Source organism: Electrophorus electricus, chromosome 3, assembly GCF_013358815.1.
Source record: "Electrophorus electricus isolate fEleEle1 chromosome 3, fEleEle1.pri, whole genome shotgun sequence".
Classification (NCBI taxonomy): domain Eukaryota; kingdom Metazoa; phylum Chordata; class Actinopteri; order Gymnotiformes; family Gymnotidae; genus Electrophorus; species Electrophorus electricus.
This window is the reverse complement of record NC_049537.1, coordinates 20,356,205-20,384,166: the sequence shown is the minus strand read 5'-3', so window position 1 is coordinate 20,384,166 and position 27,962 is coordinate 20,356,205. Positions and strand designations below refer to the sequence as shown.

General features: G+C 40.6%; 1 protein-coding gene across 2 annotated transcripts in view; it reads left to right on the top strand.

Moving 5' to 3' along the window:
- The first annotated feature begins 313 nt into the window (after positions 1–313).
- lrfn2b (leucine rich repeat and fibronectin type III domain containing 2b) overlaps positions 314–27,962 on the top strand; it is an 83,675-nt gene continuing 56,026 nt past the window's right edge. Inside the window, exon 1 of one of the 2 annotated variants that reach the window (XM_027001702.2) lies at positions 314–755. The gene's annotated coding sequence lies outside the window, so the exon portion shown is untranslated. Of the gene's footprint in view, positions 756–13,021; positions 13,092–27,962 lie in introns of those variants that run through there. The other variant, XM_027001704.2, reaches the window with a different exon arrangement.

Genomic DNA, 27,962 nt, shown 5'->3' with positions numbered 1-27,962 from the left:
CAAACTTTAAAGCACCACTGTAACCAATGTTATAATGATGATACGTAACTTTGTAACATAGTTGATGTCTTGTTGGTTCATCAAATTGGTCTTAATGATGCATAATATGCATGTATTTAATAATTCACTACGACTTTTGCTTGTGTATAAAACACAACGCTTGTCTTTTTGTTTGGTTAGTTGTCTGGATGTATTTTTTGTTTGTTTGTTTGTTTTGCGGCGTTTATGGGCCCTTTGGCTTTCCATAAATATTCGCGGACTTGCGTGTCTCTCCAGTACGAAGAATAATTGGATTTAGTTTTGTTTCGAGATATCATAGGCTACGTTGATTTTTCTCCACCTAGAATAAATCCATGTCGTTTTTTAGGTCACTGACTGTTTTATGATTGAGACCCAGTTACAATCTTCCTCTGACAGTCTATAAATTACCTTTGGAGGAGAATTACGCAGGTCGGATATCTTTAACAGTACTGCTAGGTGTTATGATATAGAATATTTGAACCGTCTATTAATTTCTATTTATCACAGAGGACTATACATGTCCTGTTCTGAGAGGCACGTATGTAGTTTTTGCTTCTTGTCAAGACAGTCTTTCAGACATTTTCGACCAAGCCAGTCACGGATGCACCTTTTTGACATGGACTGAGTTTTATGCGGGGAAATATAAAATTTCCACGGAATGTCAGCGGAATAAATTAACCTGTTTAATTGTACCACGTCGATGAATCATCATGATTCGACATCCAAAATCAAAGGTAAGCAGATACAGTCGCTCTCTGAGTTGTTTTTTTAACCTGATATTCCGCAAATGGGCGACGGTCGTGAGTCAGTGAGAAGCATAACAGGGAAATACGACAGCACTATACGAACTTTTAATCTACACATATCTATGTATATTTATACTTTGTATAAATGTTTCGCCTATGCTATACGATTGTTTTGGCATATAATAGGTAGCAACTTTACACAAAACTCGGTTTAAGTGTGATTTAAGTTGTTGGGTACATTTTAAGCGAATTTGTGCAGAAACAACCGTTGTAACCTTAAACCCATGATTTGCTCTCCCAGGGCTCTGGGTTAGTTAAAGATCCGAGTTTGTAAAGCGTACAGCTATATTTTGGCTAGTGACTTCGTGTTTCAGTTCACCGCTCTTCCCAAACACTGAATGATAACACCGACTGCCCTTATTGCGTTACTGAAGAACCTGACTTGCTGTGAAACGTGTTGCGTTGTTTTTTTTTTTTGTTGTTTTTTTTTTGTTTGGCAGTATAGTTCCCTGCACCAGTGTCACGCGATGCTCGAGTGAACCAAAAAAGTGTGCCATTACAACCGGCTACATTGTGCAGGGTGGCTTGGAGTGCGCGTTTTCTTTCCTCAGGAGATGTGGGGAACAGCTCAACCTATAGCGCCATACACTTAGACGTACACAGAAACGGGATATGTTCAGCTGCTTGAGGGAATCCACATTTTAACCAAGATCACTAACTAACCACAGCATATCGTGCCAGCAGCATCTTGACATTCATATAAGAGAACAAGAGCAATAAGAACAAAGTGCAGCAGAACATTTATCAGAAAATTGTACTGGAGAAAAAGCAGAGCATTACATTTGGGCCAGGATCTGTTGGGATTGCCTTCATTAAAGACATTGATACTGCTTTTAGTGTTATTTTGATACAGATACTTGTCGTTTAGATGCTTGTCATGTGAATCAGAGTCAGTCCCCCACCTAGTCACCTATTCATCATTACAATGCTGTTTAGCACACGTGTGCTCAGTTTGGTTGGTCAGTGATTGTGCACTCACCACAACCTCAAACCACAATACTCACAGTCCATTGCTTATATGTGCCTTGCTTACAGATGCAATTAGTTCATGTAAATTTCCAAACTGCAGCCCATATATGGTCATATACAGTAGTCAGAAACTGTCTCCCTAGTTCATCACTGGACATTTCTGAATACTGTTGACCGAATATTATTTGAGTGGTGGCCAACTTTTCAGCACAGCATTGACACTACCATGGTTGTGACGTGGTGGTGAACCCATGGCATGGGTGAATCAGGCACAGTAGTGTTGCTAGTTTTTTTTTTTACACGCACTGGTGTAACTTTTCAGTTGGGAGTGTTCACCAACCCAAACATATCCTGACAAAACATATCAACCCAAACATATCACTTTTAACTTACCAGAATTAATATTCAAATGACTATGAAAAAGGAAATATTTACATGTTGTAGCAAAATGAGCCATTTAACTGTTTCTCACTAAGAATCATTTGAATCAAAGCTGTTACCAGTAGTGCAGAAATGTGCGCAGGGGCCTTAGCTATGTTCAGCTAACGGCAGTCTTGAATGTACAAACCCGAACCCAGAGATGAATGCTGCCATGATTGCAGAATGGGAAACGCAGTATCGTAATCAGCGTGATCAGTGTGGAATGCCTCATTAGTGCAAAGATAGTGTACAGCAATGCTGTAGGAAAGCACGCACAACACGTGCATTGGTGAGGCATAGTCCTACTTAGCTGAGTATCTTTCGTGTTTTAACATACCTTATTCAACTCATAATCACTGATAAATAGTTCACAAGCTCAATTGGCTGACTTAGACGGAAGAAAACACCTTAGAGTCTAAGAGTGTGAACCTGGTGGATATTAGTTACAGGCCAGACCTTTAGGTAGTTACACTCCCTTTTCTGTTGTACTTCTGTTCAGGTGATGGACATAGAAACTGTTTGGCCCATGTTTGGTTGTGGCCATTTATACTATTTACAGTAGAGTTGCATGTTAAGTACAAACTATACAACGGTATGTTAAAATGGAACTTCTCAGGCTGTTTCACATGACTGCCTGATCTTAACAGTTTGCCCACTGAAAAATTCTTGAAAATTGTCAGGAGACTCCATGGGAACAGTGTCAACTTGGGTCCATGCTGAGGTTATTCTGACTGTCAACAAAATATTGTGCATGCGGTGCTACATGTATCATTACTGCGGTGCAGAGCCTGGAGAGGGCGTGGCGCAGAGATGCATGTCAATGGGCATAAGGGATGACCCTCAGTGTGCCCTGGCTGGGATTCTTCAGTGTCTGTGTTGTAAAGAAGCTCCAGAGCTCCTAATGTTTGATGTTTTCTACTTTGCAGCAAGACTTGCTGAACCAGCCATCAGGAAACGTCACATTTTTCCTTTGCGAAGTTTGGTCTGTTGCCCAAATCATGTAATTCCTGTGAGGTTTTATGATTTCTGTCTGTTTCTTCTGAATATATTGGGGAAGTACTAGCAATGCTAAAAACAAGTCATCCATGCTATTTGCATCTGATTACCTGCAATTCAAATGGTCTTATTTGATTTCTGGGGAGAAAACTGACAATGCTTTCCTCCTGCTTTCCTTGGAAAGGATCAGACTAGGGATAATTTCCTGAACCAGATTCAAAAGCTAACCACCCCTTAGCAATAAACATTATTCAATAATGTTTTTAGCATTAGGTTAATCACTACTTGCTGTCCAAGTGTAATTTCATAAAGGGCCACTTTCCTGGATATGCTTACTTGACTAGACAAAGATTTATTTGTCTTTAAGCATTTATTTATGTATGTATTTGCTTTGTTTTACAATGAGAAGTGTAACACTGGAAAGTTCATATGGATATGATTCTCTGATCTCAGCTCTGTTTGATTGTGATTTTATTACTGTATACTTTAATAATAGAATTGATTATAATTGAAACAGTTGAATTACCATCTTGAAATGTATGCATCACAACACAGTAATGCATGTTTTTATTACATAGCTGGTTATAAATAGCCCTACTTGAAAGTCATTTTCACCTGCAAAATCTTCCTCTTCTCAGCTCATTGTGAAGAAACAGGAGTGAACAGTATAGCAAAGGTGAAATCTCATCTGAACATCTTTGCCAGCTGAAGCACACTTTTCTAATTATTTTCAATACAAGCAAAGTGTTTGCTCCCTGTTTTCACATGCAAAATGCCTCACTTTTTAAGCTTGGTTTATACATGACACGTTGTCACTGGCACAAAGGTGTGCACTCCAAAAATGCTAAAAAGAAGTCATACGTAATTGTGGCGTTACTGGTCATGTGTGCTGGCACTGCATGATGTTCCTTTGCGTGATCATGCCCCACTCAAATATTCGAACTTGGCGCAAACAGCATGAGAGGTGCTTCGTGAAAATGGATGAAATTGAAAGGAGGCAGGCTGAGCAGGTATTCCTCTACAGGTCTTTATATGATCCCTCCCTGAGGGAACATAGATGAGAGGTCATAGAGATTGCCTAATGGCTCAAAATTCATGGAAAGACATTGCTGCTATGGAAAATACAACATGTGGGATCAGTTTGTAAAAGCCAAAAATGGATGAATGCACCATTTCCTCTTTGGTCTTTTTAGTCTGCTTAGCAGCCATAAACACAGCAGTTCCTCCTTATTGAGTAGCTGTCCAGTACTGTGAGCAGCCATATGTGACAGTTGTCAGACTTTGGTTCACATTTACTTTCAATCACTTTTTCATCTCTTGTTTCAGTGAATACTTCAAGGATAAAATGCTTGAACTTCAACATCAATGAGTACTCTGTCACCAGATTCATCAAAATTTTTTGTACCCATAAAATCATATGTGTGTATCACAACCAAAAACCATGGGTCAAAAGTCAAGTGTGTGCAGGGCTGCACTTCATGATGTTTTTAAATCCAGTAACACAGAGGAGAATAAGAAAGCCAGCTATGCCCTCCACAAGACTATAAAAGCAGCTAAATGTGTGTAGAGGGGAAGCACAGTTCAACACCACCAATACAACGAATATGTGGCGGGGGCTGAACAATATAGCAGACTTCAAGGGGAAAATGCAATGTGTGACTACCACCACCATTTCAGTCCCAGATGAGCTAAACACATTTTATGCACAGTTTGAGGACAATCACACTGAACCCCCTGAAAGAGAAGCTGCCCCTGCTGAGGAAAAGTCTTTCGCTGTCTCCATGGCTGATGTGTGCTGCTCCTTTAAGCGAATAAACACCCGCAAAGCAGCTGGTCCAGATGGCATTCCTGGACACGTTTAAAGAATGCACATATCAGTTAGCTGGAGAATTTACTGACATTATCAACCTCTCACACTCCTTGTCTGTGGTTCAAATGTGTTTATAACTAGCTACTATTGTTCCAGTGCCAAAGACAAACACCATAACCTGTCAGAATGACTAGCAGCCTGTAGCTCTAACCTCCATCATAAGTGTTTTGAGAGGGTGGTTAGAGATTTCATTTGCACTTCACTTCCTGCCCCCATGGATCCCTTACAGTTTGCCTACAGACATATGAGATCCATTGATAATTCCATAGCTGTAACATTCCACATTGTTATTTAACATCAGAACAAGAGGAACAGATGCTGTTTGTGGATTATAGTTCAGCATTCAACACCATAGGCCCCTTAGTGATTGGCATGAAGCTACATACTTTAGGTCTGAACAGTTCTCTGTGCAGCTGGATCCTGACCTTGGATAGGCAAGAATGGGCAGTATCACCCCCTCCTGACTGACTCTCAATACAGGAGCCCCCCAGGGCTGTGTGCTCAGTCTTCTCCTGTATTCCTTGTACGTCCAAAACTACAGCCAAGCACAGCTCCAGCATTAAATTTGTTGACAACACAATGGAAGTCGTTCTGATCTCAGACGAGTATGAGACGAGTATTGAGAGAAGGTCACTGATGCCAGGAGAATAACCAAGAAGCCAAAGATCAAGGAGCTAAACTTTATGGACTTTATAAAGCAGGAAAGGGAGCACATGCCTATTAACATCAATGGGTCTACAGTAGAGAATGTCAGCACCTTCAGGTTCCTCGGTGTAGACATCACAGAGGCCTTCACATGGACCACATTACCACATAGGTAATGTGTTAAAGAAGGTGCAACAGTGTCTCTTTTACCTTAGAAGGTTGTAGAGGTTTGGCATCAACTCCCACATCCTCAAGATATTTTAGACATGCACCGTGGAAAGCATCCTGTCAGGCTGCATCTCTGCCTGGGGTGTGAATTGCACCACTCTAAACTGGAAATCTCTGCAAAGGGTGGTGAGGACAGCCCAGCACATTACAGGGGCTGAACTCTCCTCACTCCTGGAGCTGTACATGAAACGCTGTCTGAGGAAGTCCAAAAGGATCATAAGAGACTCCACCCACCCAATCCACAGTATGTTCTCAGTACTGCCATCAGGCAGATGGTTCAGAACCATACAAACCAGAGCCAGCCAGCTTAGGGACCGGTTTCTTTCCGCAGGCCATCAGGCTGCTGAACAATCAGTAGTACTCCAGAATGTACTGCTGCTTAGGGACAGTTTTGTTCCACAGGCCAGCAGGCTGCCTACCAGTCAGTAGTACTCCAGCATGGCCTGTACTCCCATATACCCACACTCACATGGGCAATCCCTCCGTCTCCATCATACGACCTCCATTTCTCTGTAATTTATTGGCAATGTCATGTAAAATAGCTTAGACGCTAAAATATAATATCTAATGACCCTCTACTAGCCACCTCTTTCTGCACATTGTCTATGCTGCACACTATGCATGATGAATTCATGTAATGTGTGTGTATGTATATGGCTGTACCCTTCTACCCTTTTGTACGTTAACATCTCTAATCTCTCTCTCTCTCTCTCTCTCTCTCTCTCTCTCTCTCTCTCTCTATATATATATATATATATATATATATATATATATATATAATTTTTTCCTCCCTCCAAAATTTGAAATAGCGTATTCACATGTAATATTCACATATCACATGTTTATAAAATATGCCAAATTGTAAGGAGTAAGCATGTAATCTTTTCACTCATCTTACTCATCCCTGCGTGTGATGTGATAATAAAACTGATTTGAGATGTGCTCTTGTCAGTTTTGTGCACCATTCGTGAAACCTTGTGCACATCTGTGCTGCTAAAGGATAATTCCTGGTTTATACTTGATGTATTGCTAGGGACACAAGGAGCCCCAAGCTCAGGAGAATGATATGAACATTTTTGTAACCGTGAAAGCACAGACTTGGACGTCAAGCAGAAAAATTTAGAATTTTGAAGAGAGGCTGAAATTAGACAGTATAGACTCCTTTGTGACTCCTCAGTGAGAGACTACCAAGACCTACAGATGGCTCTTCTTGGAAAGAAATTGCTGTAAACATAGGAAAATATGAGTCAGTATGTTAAAGTAAAATTTATAAGATGGAAATGTAAAAGCCAAGAAACATTTGAAGGGTCAAAGTGGAGCTCCAGGAGGAAACAAGGCCAGTTCTTCTCCATTGATTCTGAAGGAACTAAGACAAACTTCATCAAACACAAGGAAACTTAGTCTAACTTCGAAAATGAGGTAAGTTATTATGTTAAAGATAAAGTCATGTTTGTACAGTTTATTTTACTCAATGGAGCAGCTATGTGGTATTAATATGTAGCTTTTGGCTAGCATATAATTGGCTTGTTAGCTTACATCACTTTTGGTTGTTTTCTGGGCTTCTTGTAGACTATATAGTCAATATTACTTTAACATTAACAGTTATGGACTAAGTGCAATTTTTCCAATAACTGGTATTAAACCATGTCTTCAATTTTTGCTTTAGGTTGCTGTAGCAGGAACGCTGTTGGCTGAAACTGACACAGAGACACTCTGTGCACAAGAAAGTTCCAGTCAGCTGTCTACCAACTCATTTGATCTCACTACAATTGACCCACCTACAACCCACAGCCTCAATTTTGCTTCTTCTAAGTTGTCCACCCCTGAAATTTCTCGTATAGCACTAACCACAGTCAGTGCATCCTGCTCATCTACTGCTACCTCACTGGATCCCCTTCTGTGAAGAACCCCCATTTCCACTGCACCAATCTCAAATGCACATCTACTGCACACACACACACATGCCTTCCCCTCAACCCACAGAAGTCCACAGAAGATGCTATAATCAAGAGACTGCAGAGTGTAAACCAAGAAGGAGAAAATTTAGGAAAGCAAAACAATGAGGATTTGGTCTTGTTGCTGACATGTTGTCCAAAATTAAACGCCAGAACTCTACTGTACAATTCAAAGTGTTCCAGCACATGTATGAGGAAGAGCAAAGTTAGTCTGAAGAATGCTGTTAAGATAGAAAATGTCTTAAATGTCTTAAACCCAGATTGTTCACATTTTGTTCAGCTGTTTTTATACAGCAATTCCTGTATGGGAAGATGCAGTTAATAGGAAATTTTATGTAAAATGAAAACTTAAAATAGGGGGCAATGTATTAAATCCACAGGTTCTTTTATTTATGGATCAATTGTTTTAATGCAATTTTTAAAAGATTTTTTTTTTTTTTGTTGCATTTTTTTATCTCATACTACAACAAAAATAGATGTTAATGTATGAAAAGGTAGTTCGGATGCTTAAAATTTTTGCTCATTTCACAAATAAATGACAGAAACCAGCAAGTTCTTGCATAGTTCCTGGATATCTCGAGGACTCTCAGAATCCACCTTTTTAATTGGCTTCAGTACAGAATAAAAAAATGTATGGAATAAAGTTTTAACTGTTTTACAGTTCTATAGAGAATTACTCAACAGTATCACTTGGTGAGATAAGAAAAATATTGTGTTTATATTCAGTAGTGTTTGAATGAAATCTGATCTGGGTGAAATATAATCTTTTTGTTTTTCAGTGCTCTGACATAACTCAAAACTTGAAGAGGTTTATTATTAAGTATCATTTCCAAAATATATATGCATATAACAGCGTTGATCAGGCTACAGTGCAAGAAAGAACAGAATACACAATGGATCAGTGTATTTTCTGATTTATCAAAAATAATTGGATTAATTAGACAGTATTTCCAAAAGTAATTAATTAAGAAATTAATCCAGGTCTGGGAAGTACTGTTATATGTAGCTTCTTCAATTTATGAGACCTCTCCTGATTGCAGTGTTCTGCCAGGGCACAAGACCTTGAGGTGACTAGAAAAATGCCTTGAAGTCATTTCTTGTTGCAATAACAGCCTGAGATGCTCTTACACTTAAGACCTGTCCTGGATCCAAGAGATTACTGCCTCCTGCCAATTGCCTCCTCCAATCCCCTACCATGATATCCCCTGATGCATTGGTGCTGTCAGTAGAACTTGGTGGGCTGTATTGAGTGGCATCGGCAGTTGCTGCATCAGTATGGGCAAGAAAGTTGTGAAGGACTACACGAGCTTATGGAGTTTGCTCCTTTAACATTGAAAAATTCCTTCATTTGAATGGTTCCCATCAGTTCAGTCCAAACAATTGGGGAAATTCTGTATTGTCTAAAATTCACGGGAAATATCTTCCCACTCAGTACCACTTGGAAACTATTCACTTGGAGCCTCCCCAATGCTTTGGAGATATCTGAAACAAGTAGCGAGTACCAGTTTATAGTAAGTGGTAAATCCAAGTTTATAGCTTGCAGCAACACCCTGGTGAGTACTTCTGGAGGCTAAAATTCTCCGTGTGTCAGCCAGCCTCTCAGATAGTTTGACAGGGCTAGAATGTGTGCCGGCATGCTGGACAAAAGGACAAATTCGATGTAATAGAACATCAAAGCACCAGACAGACATGCAAAAATATTTAAAATGCATTTCATCATCAGTTTGGTGCATTTCAGTCAGTTCATTTCGCATCGTTTTCACTCCCTGTGATTTGGAATCTCCAATAAAATGGCCAAACTCCTTGTGTAATACACATTGCAGAGAACTACTAGGGAGATTGGAATGTTCCTCCAGCCTTCAAAAAAATATAATTTGAACCCTCCGATGAAAAAGGACATCTGTGCACCTCGTGTTTTTAACCCCCCAAAACGTTATCAAGTTTTACAACAGTTAAGAACAGAACTAATTCACTAATCACTGCTTTAACCAGCATTTTAAACAGCAAATTAAGAATTGGCTAACTCACACACTCAACTGATTTTGTTTTTTTTTTTGTCATGTAAAATATCAGGCTCTTATTGCATCATTTCTTTTCCTGACTTGTCAGGTGGTCACCTTTAATGAGTAAGGAGAAAATTGACCACCTTTATTGGAAAAAGACAAAACTGACCTTGGTGCTTGGTCAAAGAGATAAGTGTTATCCTGTGCTAACACTGACAATGACTGCATGTCAATATCTGCCCTGTGTTTGGTAATACTATTTGCTGTCTGCTTATTGTATGATTCTCATAATTTAATCACATCTTTACAAATCTGATTTCAGCTAGACATGCACTGACATTTTTAATACCAATAGTGATTTCAATACTGAATTTCGGTTAAGGCTGATATCTTAAGTATTGCCAATATCGGCCTTTATATTTTAATTACTTGATATTTGTAGTCTATAGCCTACAGGGCCTAGTTCCGGACATGTTTTGTTTTTAACATTTATCCATTGAAGATGCCTGTGTTAACCTACAGATGAAATGCCCCATTTTACTATTTCACTTGATATGAAATACACTGGTATCAGTAGTACCTTTACCTGTAATAATGATATTACTAGAGTACTGTAGTTTTAGTATAAGGGCCCATGCCAGCACTGGCATTAGTTACAAATTGTAACTAATGCTAATCGCTACAGCTGAGTTTCACTGTCACTGTCATTTTACTGTAACACAAATTTGAAGTTCTTTTTAATAGGTAAAGAAATACAACTTTTTGCCCAAATGGATATTTCATGTTCCCTGACATGAGGGATTTTTAAAATGAGCATATTAGTCATAATGTTTTTCTTATTTTCTAGAAATTTCAGAGTGTCCATTTTTTCCCTATTCTCATAAATGCACCACTGCTGAGATAATGCCTGAGTTCAGGTGCCATGAATCATGAATATCAATTTATGCTGCATAGACAAGGAAGCCATCATTGTTAACATATTTAAACACTTGATTATAAAACCCAAACGTGAACTTGGCATAACAGCATATCTATTCATTTGTATAATGCATTCTGCTGTGGGACTGCAAACTTGATATGTCTCTTATTGCTTTGTTCATCATGTAAATGAGTTTTGATTGTACTGACTTGGCCCAAATACAAGCAATTCCTTTGATTTCCAAATAACACCCTTATAAGTGGCCCTTGAACCTGTCAGTGTATCTGTTGGCTATAAATAATGGCACATATGGCATTTGGCTCCGCTCTGACATGCACTAATCTCCAGCCTACAGGGAGGAAGAGCTCACATGGTGCTTTTGGACAGTGGATTCTATGGACTCAAAAAGCTTTCCTAATTTTGATGTGTATTCTGTACTTTTATCTTCCAATTCTCAGTCCCTTTCACTTCCATTACCATTTATTTTTGCTTAAGTCTCCGGGATTAAGGCTTCTGGCTGGAGGCTTTTGACCACTGGGCAAGATGGTGGTCAGGATTTTATTTCGCTCAGAATCACTGGGCCATATGCTCTGGTCACTGCTTGTAAGCTACACAGTCGATTCAACTTTGACGCAGTAGCAGTTCCTTCGTCTCAGATGTAATGGCATTAACACAAGAAGACATTGTTCTAAAAGTGCAGAATTGCCCTTCCAGAAGAGTTGCAGCGGTGTTTCTCAGTATGGGTACTGGAGTGGACCTGCGCTGCATATTTTTGTTCTTTGCCTGCTTTCAACATGTCTGACTCAACTCTGGTAATTAACAAACCTGTTTTTGAGTTTAGAATGACTGTATTGCATTGGAGCACTGAACTATGCATGCAGAACCAGGACTGGGTAACACTGACTTTCAAAGTTGTAGACTGTCCAATTTGTGTTAATCAGTTAACCTTGGCGGTCAGGTCACCTTCAGGTGAAGCTATACATAATAGAGCATTATATGGTGAAACTTAGATTTTGCCATTTGATTTATTTAATATTTATTAATTTATTGGTCAAGCACCTCTTCAGCAGAGGTAAGATATTCACTGCAGATTTGTTTGTCAAATCTATTAACCCTGCATTGGAATTCGAAACAGGGTCAATACATGCCTGAGTTGTTACAGATCTAATTTATTATACCTTTGTGAAGACTTCAGAGTTGGCTGTCTTAGCTGCAGACAGCACAAGCATCAACTAGGCACTAAGCGAACATGAGTTTATAACAAGAATTGCAGATGCATAAAAACTAGGATGTACCTAAATGGATGCTTTATCAGTATTAGCACTGATATGGGCCTTATTAAATGTGCTTGGTGTCAGCCAAGTGTGACCGATTCTCATTTAAATACCACCTCAACCTTTATTAACCTTCTAGAACAGTACAAGTCAAAATACGCAGATGCCTACAAATAGGCTCATGTTGGTGAGCTGCAAAGAATGCATAGTTTGCATTGTTTGGAACTATAAACAGTTAAATGCCTGATCATGTTGACACTTGCTCATAATTCATATAAACAGAATTAGAATCACACTGATTTTATGTTTGCTGGATACCCAGGATGAACAGCACCCAGTCAGCCCCAAAGATATGGTTACCATGGTTAATGGTAGCCTATAAGCAGGAGAAAGCCATGTGGTCTTAAACAAGCGTGCTTGAAGGGAATGCACATCAGACTGATAATGTGGCTTACTTTTACTGGGACAAAGTACATACTAAAATAAGAAGTGGAAGGAACTAGAACCTGTGAATCTACCATTGACGTAATACCTCCTTGGTTTTTCAAGAGGTGAACTCCCTCATTAAATGTGTGTAGGGAGTGTGTCCCCAAGGCTGACTCTGTTCCTGAGCTTTGGTTCTTAGCTACTGTCCAACTGTAGCTAAACATACACTAGCATAACAGTAGCTAATAAGCAAAGCTTTATAGAATTTACTGCACAGTGTCTGCACAGTGTCTAACATCTTACTCACAACCCAGATTTTATGTGTGTGTGTGTGTGTGTGTGTGTGTGTGTGTGTGTGTGTGTGTGTGTGTGTGTGTGTGTGTGTGTGTGTGTGTGTGTGTGCTTGTGTGTGTGTTGTACTATAAGTTTTCTTAGTAGGAAACATTTCGGACTGCCATAACTGCCTTTTTCGTCCTCCCGCTGTTGCAGGCTAACCCCACACTGACTCAGAAAGAATCGCTGATAGGATGAAAACTACTGCCTGATCAATAGGGCATGTGTAAGTTTAAGGGATCAATTCCTTTAACCCTTTAATTTTATCTCCTTTCTTAAATTTGTTCAGTTTTAAACGGAGGACTAAAAACCTTAAAAAAAACCCTTTCTACTCACATCTAGAAAAGTTACCTCGTCTTTAACTTTTAGAATTTAGTTAGATGAGTTGTTTAGGGGATAAACAACTCATTGATTTGCCCTTATGCACTCGTGTCTCCTTCCTGGCAAGTGTGTCTTGAGGTTTCAAGCATTTACTGACCAGTCGTATGTCTGTTTTTAAAATTTTTGTCATGGAACCTTTCCCTGCCTTGTGTAAATCAGCACTGGTATTGCTAATTTTTATGGGCTTCTGTAATTGCAAAGTTTTCACCAAAAAATAGTTTGAGAATTAACAATTTATAAACACATTTTAGACATCACCTTTTTGTTTCCTTGTACCTTTTTTCACTTTTTCAGTCGTTCTGGACCAAACTCTGTGTAGCAGACTGATATTGGAACACTGCAGCTCTTGGAGGCTGTCAGGTCCATAGTCAGGATAAAAGTGCTCTTTGAATTTTAAACTTCAGTTCAGACAGACAGACAGACCCACTAGGAGCACATTTCTCAGTTTATGGTGGAGCCAATTAGATGTCAAACCTCTGTCTTTGTTTGTCTGTTTTATTCATTTCTTAATTTACTTTGAAATGTCTTCGTTAGTCCTAGTACAGTGATGGAGCTCAGCAGTGATGACACTCCCAGCACTGAGTGACCCCTGAGGGGGTTCCTCGAATAGACTGCTTGACAGCATGTGGGTCATTAGCTGTGTAACAGAGATGTAGTTTTTGCAAAATATTTGACCCATCTTCACTGAATATGCAAAAGGTAGAGCTAGCACTGCTGGTTTGCTCTCTTCCTACCATCCATCTGCACTGCCAGTCCAACCCAAACCAGACCAGCAGCTAGAATTAGCACAAAGATGTAATAAGAAGCAGGCCTGTCTGTCTGTCTGTCTGTCTGCCTCTCTCTCTCTCTCTCTCTCTCTCTCTCTCTCTCTCTCTCTCTCTCTCTCTCTCTCTCTCTCTCTCTCTCTCTCACCCTTTCTGTCTTGTTATTTCAGGTACATTTATGCCACTAAACAGGGTATGCTTCTATCTTTGGAGTGAAACAGTATATAAGCGTAGGATATTGTCTTCATGGATTTTAAGCAGACATTAGTCATTCACTGTACCAGTGTTGGATATTAGCTAAACTTGAACAGATGACATTTCAATATGCAAATTTTTATTTATAGTATAGGACAAGTGAAGTGTATTAGGCTACAGTAGCTGATCCAGAGTAGGGTATTAAGTCATGACTGACAGCTTGGTACAAATGGGTCATTCTGAAGGTGAGGGGGGTATAGGGGTGGGAGTGGGTGTGAGAGTGGAGGATTGGGAGATTGGGATATGTGATCAGAGGCCCAGTGTCACCTCTTCCTCCTTTGTGGTGGTGAAAACTCCTGGCCTCTGATTTATGGTGTCTCCAGTTAGCCTTTGTGTAATTTTCTAAAGGTTCATTTTACAGCGAGGATTGGGGTTCAGAAACTCAATGGCCATTCTTTTTATGACGAGCCCTCCTCCTGTGTGTGTGTGTGTGTGTGTGTGTGTGTGTGTGTGTGTGTGTGTGTGTGTGTGTGTGTGTGTGTGAGTGTGTGTGTTTGTATGTGTGTGTGCGAGAGAGAGAGCGAGAGAGAGTGAGTTAGAAGGATGGAGAAAATCTGGATGATAGATGGCTGACGGACTAAGAGCAAGTGAGAACAAGAATGAAGAGTTGGAGAATGACAGCATGTGAATAAGAATGTGTTTCAGCAAATGTAGCAGAGAGTTATTTCAAGTTGCTTGGGATTCTCATTAGCAGGCCCAGAGCACAGGCACTGGCTCTGTGTTACTGTGCCACAAATGACCTGCTGCCACATTCTGAGCTATGCTGCTTGAACCAATTAGAAGCTCTTGGCTCAGTTCATTTGCTCGCATCACCACTTGCCTGTTTTGCCAAGCCGCGCCAGTGTGCTCGGACTTGGAAGAAGGGTCTCATTTCCACTGTAGCTAACTGGTTATTGGCATGTTGCTGAATATCCAGTGTGTATATCCAGACTTGGCCCCTTTGATGTCACAAGGTAGTGAAGAAGAGGATGTATGATGTTATTGTTAAAATGTAATTACTTAATGGCCTAGAGCTCAGTCCTCAGGAAATGTAGTGGCAACACACCAATTGTGTCTAGATAATTAGAAGACCCCGAGGAGCATGGTTAAAATAGGTATCAAGCTTTAAGTTAGGGCCTGCTGAGATATTGTGAGATTGTGATTTCAATATTGAGGCGCATACTGTCACAGCTTTTGAATACCTCATAAGCATTGGAATTCCGTAAAAATGAAAACTTTACATGCTGTAACTTTTAAAATTCAGTTAATTTAAAATTCAACACTTTAAAGCAACTGTTAAAATCACGTTTAAAAAATTGTTTTAATACTATAGATATGAAAAATTAAATATTATCAATGTTACATTCAAGAAGTATACATGTATTATACAAATTAATAATAAGTAAATGCTCCAAAAACTTTGAGCTGATGTGCAGAACAATGAGGTTGTGTCAGATCACACAATGATTGACAATGGCGTCTTTCTGGCAATGTAAACAACCCAGTGTTAGTGGCAGTGGAGGATCAGCAGGCAGGATCAGTGTGGTTTAGCCATACATTTGAGCCATCTGACTGTGAACAAGACCCTCTCCTGCAGGAGAAAAATGTAAATGACAAAAACATGGACCAATCACCAATCTGCGCAGAACAAATTCATCAAAATGAAAACACATGTGCTATCTTTCAGAAACGGGATACCAATTCATGAATGCTATACAAATTAAGGAAACACAGTGGAAATTCAGAAAACACATACCACTTCAAAAACACTCCAGTCACAACACAAAAGAAATCTATGAAGAATCCAAGAAGAAAATGACAGAAAAAACCTAAAAATTCTCAACAGAAAAAAAATAAAGTCAATTAGTTCAACACTCTTTGTCAACCAATTCATTGTAGTGATAATCAAAATGAGTAGACATGGGCTTTAAATAAAATTATATAATTAAAATGTAGACCAGCATATATCTGCATTATATATGCAAATAAATGAAAAGCAGTGATCTTAATCAAACTGTAAAAGGAAAACTTTACCTTAGTGAGAAGAATAGGTTCCTAACCAATGGAGCAACAGCATTTTTTGTTATTGTATAGAGTAAACCACCTTGATGTTCAACACTAAAGATAATAACACTAGACTATTTTTAATAACACTATTATCTATTTTTATTTCTTTAGGTGAAGGCTGTTTCTTTCATCACTTAGACGCGGCCACGCAAAGTTCCACGTGCTTTTGTTTGTTTGTTTGTTTTTTGATTGTTTATTACTTTTAAAATTACAAATAAGTATAATTTTGTGTTTGTATAAAGTTATCAGAATACAGGACTCGTGTCTCTAAAGTGTGTTCTCAGGGACAACCCCCTTCTATGTATACAAGAGCTTTATTCCCTTGTGGTGCCCATCTGATCAATTCCACTGTAACCTTTCTGTGCCTTAACTGGGAGGCTTTAATCACAAGGTACTATTACATCTATTATTTGTCACTACAGGTGCACAGAGGGTGTTTTAATTAAGTAATCAACAGATTGAATGTTTTATGAGTTCAGGCAGTGAAATTCAATCATTCCGCTTAACACAGTAACATTCATGCTCAGTTAGATCAAGCTCATCACAGCTTTTTTGTATTTAATCACATTAAAGCCATAGATGCAATCTCCCATTAGCATTTAGTACAGTGGCCCTCAGTCACAGTACTGGAGACATTTTTGTGCTTTCCTCTCTTTAATCAAGCTGATTCATCTCTTCTGAGTTAATGATCAAGGCCTTCATGAGCCTAATCAGTGTCAGGGCAGCAGAAAAGAGGCAGCCTCAGCAACGAGGCCCTGTTGTTCACTGGGATTGTGACCCATGTGTCTTGTTGGTCTGCGTTCGTAATGTTATTGAAATAAGCTCTGCCTACAAGGTGGCAGGATTGTAGTTGTGTTTCCTTTAAAAATGTGGACGTTCCGGAAAGTGGATTCCTCCTTTGAGAATCTGTACAGGATTTGCGCTCGTCCCTCAGGATAACAAGCTTTGGCAGAGTTTATGCTCACAAATAATGTTGTCGCGTTGCTCCAAAAATGCTGGCAATCTCCTACTGCTCTCATATGGTATTTTCCACCTGTCAGAATTCCTCAGATGATTTCAAAGAGGGGAGAAGAGCAAAGCTCCCCTTTCCTTGCATATCATTCTCTTTCCTTCTCTCTCTCTCTCTCTTTCTCCCTCACTCTCTCTTGTCCACACCCTCCTCCCTGCATCTACTTCTGTGTCCACTTCTGCATCCCTCTTTCACAGCTGGATGCTGATTCTCATTGCTCTGAGCCCATTTCTGGCATGAGTTTCCTGCTCCAGCTTTTATGGGCTTCACCTTCACTAAAGCCATGGCGTTTTTCCAGCTCAGTGGCTCGTGTTGCACGGAAATGGACTGGCACCTTCCTTTTCCCCCGTAAGGACACCACGTGACCGAAGCGCCAATCTAGCCTCATTAATCTGGATGCAATTAGACGTGTCCGTTTGACGCAGGGATGCGCAACCTACGGCCAGAAATCGATTCGAATCCGTTTCGACGGTCAACGGAATGAGGACGATAGAGTGAAAGAGAGACACGTCCCCAATACAGGTGGCCGCACAGAGCAACGTGAATGGGAATGTCCGTTAACTCAGCCTAACTCGTTTGCGCTCTTCTGGCTAGCACGAAGGGAGGGTCTGGTTGAGGAACACTTGGCGCCTTGCTGAGAGAGCCGTCTGTCACAGCCCGCCCCGCCCAGCCGCTCACCCACCACACCCCTCCCTCACCTCACTGTCCCTATACTTGATCTTTCCTCTCTCTTGCTGCCTGATCGCCAGTGTGAGGTGACGTGCTGAAAGGAGGACGAGGGGAGCCCACGGGAGCCACATGCCAAAAAACGAGCTTTGAAGTCAAGCGAGTGGCGAGGAGCGAATCAACCTACATACTGGCTTGCACATAATATAATAATGTGGCTGCTATTCATAGCACAAGCACAACTCCTGTCGAATGGGCTCGTTTCAGTAATAGAACCAGGCCTGGGAGTGGAGGCGTGCTGACTGTAGGGAACATGTTTCCATAAATGTCCTTGCTACCATGACTGTTTTTTACTTGTATATTACATTATATACGCTGTTCATCTTGCCTGGATTTGGGTCTTGCGCTATGGGTGGCAGACTAGCATATATATATTGTTCTGGTAAGCTGCAAAGCTATATAGCTGTTTATGGCTCTATATGGGACACATGGTAATTGTATTTTGAACCTGTTCCCTCTGCTTATGATTTGCCAATTGGTCTTTAAGAAGCAGCTGGTATATTTTCCAGGTGGTTTTACATGCACATGTATTCTTCTGTCTGTTCATGCAGAAACCGCGTTCTGTCGAGAAGAGATTTGTATTACTAGACTCCACTAGATATGGCTTTAGCACTGCATATTTTTAAACATTTGCATTCCTGTTCATTTGAATTAAAATCTCGGTGGCACAGCTGTTGTTAGGGATGGGTATTGCCAGTGACTTCACGATACGATATGTATCACAATACAGACATCGCGATATGATATCAAACGACGCCTAACAGTCTGTTGTACAAACATGTTATGAAAATACTGTTATTTATTAGCAACAAATCATTAATAAATAATAACAAATGATGACTCATAACACAATCAATGGGTAAAGTAAATTTGAAGTATCAGTACAGAAAAAACTAAAGTCAAATAAGAACTGAATACAGCCCACTAACCGATTTAACTTTGGATTTAACTTTGAATATTATTTGAACTCAGAAATGTTGAAACATTTGCAATTATATCTTAAATTAAACATAATTATTCCTATAGCTGCTTTTTCTAGGTTTTCCTAGACAAATGTTTAAATTTGTTTAAATTTGTTTAAATCTGCATTTGTTTCACACTTTGTAAATAATATAAACACATTCATAAATATCAATACAGCCATGACTGTATCAATTCACATATTTGTAAGAGTGCATTCACATTATGCTGCCGTAAGGACATATTTGTACGCAGGCCTAGCTGCCATGCATGTATTATGGAGGTTGGAGTGTGAAGAGTGACGGGTCTGATCCTGAAGTATCCGAGGTCAGCTGTCCCCCAGCTCTCCTGTTCTTCTCTCACTCAGACACTTCTGATTGGCTGCCAACTCCTCACACAGACCTGATTGACTGGTGTGGATGAACATTTGCATACAGAAGATTAAAAGTTCTTTGGAGACCATCCAAAGAACATGTGCACTACACTACACTTTGACCAGGATATTTTTGGAGCTTAACAGTTATTTTTTTCATAATAAGGGCAGTAATATTTTCTCTTATGTGATCAACAACTATGAAGCATTTCTTTCCATGGGTCATAAATAACATGCACAAATTGGTTAATTACAACATAGCTGACATTGTATTGCTACATATTTCATTTGAACTTTTGACATTTCTATGTTTATTAATTTTTTTTGGTGTATTTTGAGGACATGCTGAGACTACTGCAGAGGTGAAGAAATCACATGCAACTCCCCTGCTACTGCTGCAGTGAGAACCGATGGGGCGTAGTTTCACTGTGGCTCCTGGTGCAGTTTTAATAGCTGTGTGCTTGGAACTGTTATCAAATATGAATGATGACCACAGCAGAACTTGAAAGTGTCATTTCACTTCAGCGTCATGCCCTGGGAGGAGCATGGCCATGGCGTTCTGCTTGGCTGCTCTGCTCTGACCATGAGAGTGTCTCTCAGGATCAAGCTGGGATGCTGGGAGAATGACGTGAGAGAAGGAGCAGCAACTAATCCAACAACAGCATCACCGAAGCAGCTCCATGCATAAAACATGCGCATCGCCATGCTCCATTTAAAGGTCCGCATGCTCACGTCCCTTGTGAGGGACAGAGCTGGAGTTACCCATAACGCACTTAATTTTCTCTCGGTCACCATTTCTTCTGCTACTGTTACCGCTTTTTGCTCTCCCCTTCTCGGCAGCCTGGTATAGAGGAGCGTATAAGGTGACTACGAAACAGGCATGTGGGAGTACACACTGCATGCATGATGTTTTGATGTCAAAAGCCAGCGATATTTGTACTGGTGCATGTTCTGTCTCATTGGGGCCCTCCACCAAAATTATCTCTAACTTTGGCAAGATGCATGACTGTGGCAGCTGGTCTGAAAATGTGGATGTTAATTCCACACATGAGTATGGAGTTACTCAATTTAATGTTAGATTTTGAGGTAACAAGAGCTGGACTGTTTGCAGACAGTGTGCTCTTCTGGGCATCATGACCTACACGAGAGCCATATTGACTCATTGATTAATTCACTGATCGATCCAGGTTGATCAGCAGCTGAACTGAGCATATATGTAGCAGTAAACACATGGACACAAATGTGTTATGAAACTGCTGCAACAGTGGAATCAAATGTGTTCTGAAACTACTGAAACAGTATAGTCAAATGTATACTGAAACTACTGAAACAGTGGAATCAAATGTGTTCTAAAACCACTGAAACAGTAGAATCAAATGTGTCATCTTCATGGTTTGCTAAAAAGTTGAAAAAAGCATATATTATATTTCAGGACCCATTTGGTTGATCATTTTGGAATAACAGTATTTTTGTACATAGTGGGATAAATCTGCTCTGGAGCAAATGAACAAATCAGACACAGGTACAGTTGAATAACTGACCCACAAACCATCAGTGGAGTTAAGGTCAGTTGGTCATAAACCAACTTCACTGTCCACAAAATAAAAGGAGCGTGCAAGAAAAGAAGCAGAATTAGAAAAAGCACTAGCATTGGTTTAGTGCCAGAAGGCAAACATCACTGTGGAGTTTAGTATAGTCTTTTTGGGTTTGTTGTTATGCTTAGTCAAAACCAGGCTGCAACATGTAGTAATTCCAATGAAGGTCTCCAGTGAGCACCATAGCAAATATTTGTCTATACAAAATTAACAGATTGCAATATCTGAAAAAAAGTAGAAGAAAAAAGACAGACGGGTACTTAAGGCATTAGTAACATTCAGAACAGTTAAAAAAGACAAGGGCAGGTGAGGACAGAAAGGTTACCAGAACTGTCATTAATAAATAAAAAATTCAACACACTTTTTGTCACGCATTGCTCCTTGCGCTTCGGAATACACGGACAATTTGCTGATGCAGAAATTTGCAGCAGGAAAAAATGTACACCATTTAACAGCATCAAAAGGAGAAAAGGTTGGATTACCATGGGCTAGAAAAGATAGATGAACCATCTGACTTCTAAAATATTTTTAAATGGAAAGGTTAACGTGGGTGAAGGCAACAATTTAAGACAACCCAAAGCATGTTATTTTAAACTATTTTGAAGGTCATGTCATGCATAGCAGCCTCTGGCAAAGGCTCCCTCATCATTATTAACTGAGGTAACTAACATTACCGCAGCTAAACGACTAAGTATAGAGAGAAGTATAGAGTCTGTTTACTGTGAAATGTTAGCAGGCTCAATGACTGGTACTCAACTGTATCCACAGAAGACACTCAACGAAGGTTTTGAAGATGCTGGGATGATGGGAAGGTCAGTGGGCTGCGTGACTGATGTGGCAATCACATACAAGACATTATGCGACCAAAGGCTGAGTTCTATATTGAGTAATTATCATCTCACCTAAAAGAGAGTGTGAGGTGAATGAACCCAACTAAAAAAAAACGTAATTTCTCAAGTATGCAGAAAAACAACCAGTTTGACTTACCTAACTGACAAAAGTGGACGTTGTTTAGTCCGACAGGCTTTACTCGCTGAGGGGCCAGGCTGCGAGCTGAGAGGATAGGCTGGCATGCTTGGTCCTGATCCGAGATTCCCACGTTCTTCCAGAAAGAGCAGCTTAGCACCCCCAGCCCTCTCAGTAAGTACAGGCGATGCATTATATATAAGATTTATTGGCTGGAGAGCCAACAGGCCCGTTTCCTGAATTTAATCTGAGGTTCACAAAAATGCCAATGCTGCTGGGAACAACAGGGTAATGCAAACCAGTAGCACATAGGCAGGACCTTCAGTGCACCAGCCTTTATGCTGGACAAGGCTGGATTTAAGGCTTGCCTAATAGCAAAATAAACATATGCATGTGTTTTCCTCATAAATATAAAGTCTGGCTAAGCAGAGGTGGAATCAAAAATTGAGGTCAAGCTGCTCAGTGGTGCATCTGAAGCATAAAATCTGTAGGAAAAAAAGCTGTGAGAGTGTAGTGTTTCCTATATGTAATGGGTTGGGTTCCTCAGCCCTGATTAAACTTGGTTTTGGACTAAATTTAATGTGGTTCGGGGCAGGCTCTGTTTCTTTCTTTCTTTTCCTTTTAGAACTAGGTGTACTCTAATATTCTGACTCGCAAAGATATCCACAGGTTGCAGTGCATTGAAATCAAAATGTCTGTCATCTGAATCTGTTCATATTAGATTACATCACTGAGCACCATTGTCCTCTAACTGCACCCAGAACCTCCAGAAAGCCAACATGCACTTCTGAAAGAGAACATTGGCTTACTGTCTCCTACAGCTCTAGAGTAGATCACTCAAATTAACCTTGACAAATGATTTAGTTTTTTTGTCGCCCACAATAACCTAGCTACATGGTGTGCTCAATTGCTTGTCCTTGTAAAATTGATTAGCTTTACATTATGCGATGTCATGTAGGTAGGCCAAGGTTTTGGCAGCGCCTTGAGATGATTCCACTGTAGCGACAGATAATAAAGCCCCTATGCCTCTTCCTTTCCTTCCATAAGCCTCTCAGAACATGCTTTAGTCCTGGGAGACCGTTAGACATGGCTTCTTATATAGGTAAAGCTCTGGGCTACAAGCTCATTTGTGGAATGAACTTCACAGTCACACCTGGCAGCCTGCAAGCCCTGCAGGAGCCGCTCTGCTCCTCAGTCCCTGATTCTCCCAGGCCTGACAGGTGGTTCTCCCCATCCTACAGGTTAGTGAAGAAAGATCGTCTGTTTGCAATGTGCACAGTTATGTTGCGGTCACTTTTCACCTCCTGTGGCTGGGACTAAACGGGAAACTAATGTCTTGAAAAGACAAAACAAAACACACTAAACAAACTAATTAAAAAAAATTGAATCCATATTCAAGCCATCCTTCTAAACCAAGCTGTCCCTTGCATATGCAGTACATGCTGAAGTTAACATACATCTATATTACCATCGTTCAAATACACTTAATGATTTACAGTATCACTGTTGGGTTTTGCATATAAAAAGCTAATTCAGGAAATCTTTGCAATCAGATTTGTACAGCCTTTTTTTTTACCCAGTGCAGATATCCGTCTCCACTTACCGTCCAAGTTAAAGTCTCTTATTTTACGGTAAATCTGGGAAGCTACAGAAGAAGCACACACTTGTTCAGGAGTGTGTGAGATCTACTGTCATGTTTCTCTGAGCCAGCAGCCACACGACATTGCCAAGGGCCACAGTGCACTTGCAGGAGAGCAGGACGTATTCCATGACACCTGGCTGATCACTGCATCTGACTCTGGGGAAGGGAGGCTTCCTGACTGGCAATCCATCTCTGTGGGCGGGTGGCCAACTGCATTCCCCCTGGACTCCTGCTTCTGGACAGTAGCACACTCGCCAGAAGTGAATTGCCTGATTTCTACTGTAGCTCTGTGAGAAGACACTGTTACAGTCAATTACCCAGCAGAGCCCCAGTCTGTGACAAATGGCAGTTCATGAGTACAGAGAAAGCTTTGTAGTTTAGTCGACAGAATATGAGGAAAAACTAGGGAGGGTGGTCAGGGAGAACTCCAAACTGAAGACCAAACTCCTACCGTATAATAAAAACAATCTGTAAGTGATAATCAGTAAGTGAGCAAGTTTGTTCACGTTATACACTCATTATCCACTTTATTAGAAATGCATACCCTCTGTCTACACTCTCTGGTCTTTGTAGTAGGTGAACCAATCCTATAGGTGCATTTCATAGCCGTGCATTTATAAACTGAAGCCAGACTTTGGCCATGCACAAATGGTCAGTCACCTTCTGGTCATCGCTGGTCAGCACCTCACACCTGTTGACTGACTGTCCTTTGGGTGGTGGACTGTTCTCAGCACAGCAGTGACACTGACATGGTAGTGACCTGGCCTTGGGTGTTGCTGTGCAGCAGTTTTGCCACTAATTTTAGTTACATGTTTTCTCAACATGTTTGTTTGTTTGTTTGTTTGTTTTGCTTACTTTAATTATGAGCCAAACACAAAGCCATCCATCTGTATTAAGTCAGATGCAATTGAGACCCAGCATGAAGAACCTTTCTCACATCAGCAGAACTCTGTTTTTCCCCCAGCTCACAAATGTGATTTGCCAGTTAGATCCCAGTGCTTTATTGACCTGTCTTGAATTTAATGGACACAATAACATTGATTAGACGCAAGATTACAGGAACTGCTTTCCTGTTTCAGGCTAAAGCCTTTTAGTTGTTCTGCTGTAGCTGTATCAAGGAACACTATATTCTCAGTTGTGCGTGATGTGGTTCTTCTACTTTCCAACAAAACCAATGCTGGTCTTTGAAGGTCAGTCCACGAAAAAGTCTAATAACACTGAGAACATTAATATTAAGCTGCATGTCAGCCCTGTCTTCTCCTCTTTTCCCGTCTTTCTGCGCTGTCAGCCCTCTGTTTGATCTCATCCTTCTAAAACCCCGCGCACGAACACACAGAGAGCGCAAAGTTTGTGCATTTCTAATCAAGCTTGGCGGAGTGGGTCAAATGGCTGGCTGCAGCTGCCCACCCAGGTAGCACTGAGCTCCTTTACGTCCCTTAAGACTGGATCACGAGGGCAAGAGCTTTCTGAGAAGTCGCATAGTTGGGGTGAGTGGGTTGGGGGTGGGGGATGGGTTGGTGGAGGGTGGGTTGGCAGCTGGGGGCTTATTATAAAGTTAAAGCTGCGACGCAACTGCGCCGTCAGGCAGCGCGGACCCGTTTTAATCAAACATGACTACATCAACGTAATAAGCAAAGGTCGCAGATGGACACAGCGTACGTGTACTCTCTTCACGCAGACCCTATTGTCGCCCATCTGTCTTTTATAGCATTTATAAGCTGGAGCTGCATGCTGAATGATGACCCCTGTAAGGTATGACTGTAAGGTACATTCAGCCCCTTGGCCAATATTAGAGTTTTGTTTTTGTTTTTTTCCTTTTTTTTCTTTTTCAAGCAGTTTGCTCTCTGCGTTTGGATCAAAGCTTCCAAACTTCAAGAAAGTTAAATGGTTTGTGCATGTGCCCTTTTGAAGACATCTGTGAAGTCAGGGATTTGTATCTGGATGTTCTGAAGCTGTGAAAATCAAACACTTGATATTTGCGTCTTTAGTAAAATGTGTAATTGTAACTGGAGTCATGCTTTCCATCACTTATTAGGGTTCCCGATGCTATTGTGTTTTTGTTTGTTTGGTTTGTTAAGTGCTGATGCCATTACCACGGGCGTCTAATAATTTAATGCTGCTGTTCATTGACATTTAGAAACCATCATTATTCGTCCATTAGCAAATACAGTAGTGGAACTGTGGATTCTCGGGTTAGGCACTAGTGAAATATAAATGAAACATGCATGCAATAATTCTTGCAGTCTGTCAATATTTTCTCAAAGTTGTCTGATCACATGACACAAACATCACATGTGGATCATTTAAAGCCTGTGGCAGCTGATCAGAGCTGTTGTTTTTGAGCAAACCTATTCCAACAGTGAATGCTAGGGTCCAGGTACAGAAAATCGCTATCAGCGCACCGCTGCAAACTGCTTCCCCATTGGCCGCATACCGTTCAGTACAGAGAGAAGAGGAGTGGGCGGGCTGGAGTGTTGCTATGGCAACCAAACGAGGGCTTGATGAGCTTTAGGACAGGGATTTGAGAAGGTTAAGCCAGTTGAACTAGCCTAATGAGCGCACATGACTTTACCCTCGCATGGCCTAAGCGGCCTCGCGAGAGACGAGGAACAAGGTGAAGGCGAGCGAGCACAAGCCACTACAACAATGCTGCGCGGTATATCATTTGTTATGCCAAGGACCACTCTAACCAATCAGACTGATTACAAGTGTGACTTTGACATGTTTCATTTTTTTTCTATCATCTGTCAAAAACTACATTATTCTTAATCACACAACACAACAATATTGAAACATAATTTATTTTTGTCATATCACAGCACATATTGCAATCACGAAAGTATAACCGCATTGTGAATTAACTGCACTGTGAAACTGTGTTCATATCACATAGCCTTGTGCATCATTTAGTTTAGGGTCTTCTGGTCTGTTGTCTGTATTATTGTGGCAGTTGGAAACATACATGTGTATTGCCAGAACAGAGCAGCTGCTGTTTCTCTGTCTCATATCTCTTTTGAAACCTCACAAGGCAATGTCTTATCTGAATAGACCCGTTGTTGATATTTTTGGCATACATTGCCGTTGATACTCTGCACAGACTTCTGTTTTTTTGTTTGTTTGTTAACAGCCTTTTCCCCTTTGTGCTTTATGTAGGCGCAACCTTTCGTATGAGAGTGTGATTTCAGATAAAAACCTGAGGGGGTCAGAGACCCTGCACCTGGTGCTGCAGCATAACCCAGTTTTGGCTGGGGAAAAGCCATGGATAGGCATTAATGCTCTGCCCTCCTCCTGGAAGGTGTGAGAAGACAAATGCTTGAAGAGGCAGAGAGTCTGTGTGTGCAGAGTTCACTCTGCACCTGAAACACACACTGCAGGTCTTGACCTTAGAGGGTGTGAGTGAGAGAGAGAGAGAGAGAGAGAGAGAGAGAGAGAGAGAGAGAGAGAGAGAGAGAGAGAGAGAGAGAGAGAGCATGTGTGTGTGTGTGTTTGTGTGTGTGTGTGTGTGTGTGTGTGTGTGTGTGTGTGTGTGTGTGTGTGTGTGCGCGCGCGCATTTGTTTTGGGTCTATGTATGTATGCATGCAAGTATGAGTTAATGTAGAAGGCCTTAATGAGTACCTAATCAATTGCGGTTGATGTTTCCTGTGATGCTGTAGCTCAGTGGGCAAATGGAGGCCAGGGATTTAGCCCAGATAATCAGATAAACTCAGCTTGGATGATAAATAGCTCTCAGGACTTTCTGTATTTAACCTACTTAACTGTAGTATTAACACACTAACAGGTAGATCTTCAGTGAGTATATAACCCACCTATTAAAGTATCTTAATAACTGTCCAGTAATAGGCAGGCGCAAAGCTTATTAAGGGGATAATTTCATGTTTATTTAATCACCATATAATTAATGTGTTATTTCATTACTATGTTTATGTTTTAAAGTGTTTAAATATTTGGGTACTGGAACAGAAACTTTCCAGCCAATAAATGTAGAGAGACTTTTTGTACATTCTTGTGTCATAAATAAAATCTTCCTTTCCTAACAGACAGATCTATTTATTGTTATAAAGGATAAGCCTAAAAATCAATTCTCATTTCTTAGGAGAAGAGTCCAACAGTTTTCCTTAGATGTTAGGTAAACGTGTGTTTTCAGCTGTAATACTCGCTAAAACTTGCTGCAAATCGCAGCAAGTTTACTGTTGCTGCGATTTGCATGCGACGCAAACCAATAATATCACGTCTAATTTGAGAGGCTCTCTTGGAAATGTCCATCTAATTGCACTTGGCTGATGGGGCCTGACGATGAGCAAACTAGGATGCTTGTTCATCATCTCTGTGCTGCCAAGTCATTTGTCTCTGACCGACTGAGACACGAGTGGTCACAACAC